This window comes from Etheostoma spectabile, chromosome 7 (assembly GCF_008692095.1).
Source record: "Etheostoma spectabile isolate EspeVRDwgs_2016 chromosome 7, UIUC_Espe_1.0, whole genome shotgun sequence".
NCBI lineage: Eukaryota > Metazoa > Chordata > Actinopteri > Perciformes > Percidae > Etheostoma > Etheostoma spectabile.
The window spans coordinates 26,419,521-26,420,364 of NC_045739.1; the positions used below are offsets into that span (position 1 = coordinate 26,419,521).

Sequence of the window (844 nt, forward strand, 5' to 3'; positions counted from 1 at the left end):
GGGGGAACTCATATTAATGTTAAAACAGCTCATAAAGTGACGATTTCATGCCATGGGACCTTTAATGAATGAGCACTATCCTTGTGAATAAATAAATAAAAGAAACAATAATGAAACATGAAAACATCAGATAAAATGAATTAACCCTTACGTTGTCTTCCCTTTGGCTATGCATCCTCCTCCTGAGCCCAAACTGAAAATTTTCTTTTTTTTCCACACTTGTGGAACTATTTTTATTTTTTTATGTTTTTGGTGCTTTTTTTGAACGTTTAATGCTTCTTTACACTTTCATGTATAAACACCACTGACACCAACTTATTACTAGTTTTATTCATTTTTTGGAATTTAGGGTCAATACATCTCATTTGTAAGAAATTATACCTAATTATTGAGTTAAAAAAAGCAGAAATTACAAAATGTTTAGACCAATATTAAAGGAAGGATAATCACAGAAGGGTCAACGTTCAGTCGGGATACCCAAAATTCAATGAAAGTAGAGATCCAATCTTTTCCTTTAGGACTTTCCTGTATGGAACCATCTATTTTGATTTTTGGGTAATCAAAACTAGCTTGTCAAAAAGATTTAGACATTTAGAAAACAGGTCAGATTTGACCATGATGACATCACAAGTAGGGGAGGAAAAATACTCGATTCTTAGACGCATCATGATTCTCTCTAGACCAATTCAATGCTCGATTCAGATAAGTTAATAATCAATTATTTAAAAAAACAACCATTGATTTAAAAGTTCCTGTCTCCAGACATGTACAAATCAGAAAACAGGGTGACTGAAAGAGGACGGGATAATGGACAACATCTTAGAGTGTAAGCAAGAGTGCAGAA

General features: G+C 32.9%; 1 protein-coding gene and 2 long non-coding RNA genes across 3 annotated transcripts in view; 1 reads left to right on the forward strand and 2 right to left on the reverse strand.

The window, feature by feature from the left end:
• LOC116693090 (uncharacterized) overlaps positions 1 to 844 on the reverse strand; it is a 124,584-nt gene that overhangs the window by 74,865 nt on the left and 48,875 nt on the right. The window lies entirely within an intron of this gene.
• Positions 1 to 844, reverse strand: part of LOC116693091 (uncharacterized) — an 18,253-nt gene that overhangs the window by 11,474 nt on the left and 5,935 nt on the right. The window lies entirely within an intron of this gene.
• Positions 1 to 844, forward strand: part of LOC116693089 (organic solute transporter subunit alpha) — an 8,173-nt gene that overhangs the window by 2,172 nt on the left and 5,157 nt on the right. The window lies entirely within an intron of this gene.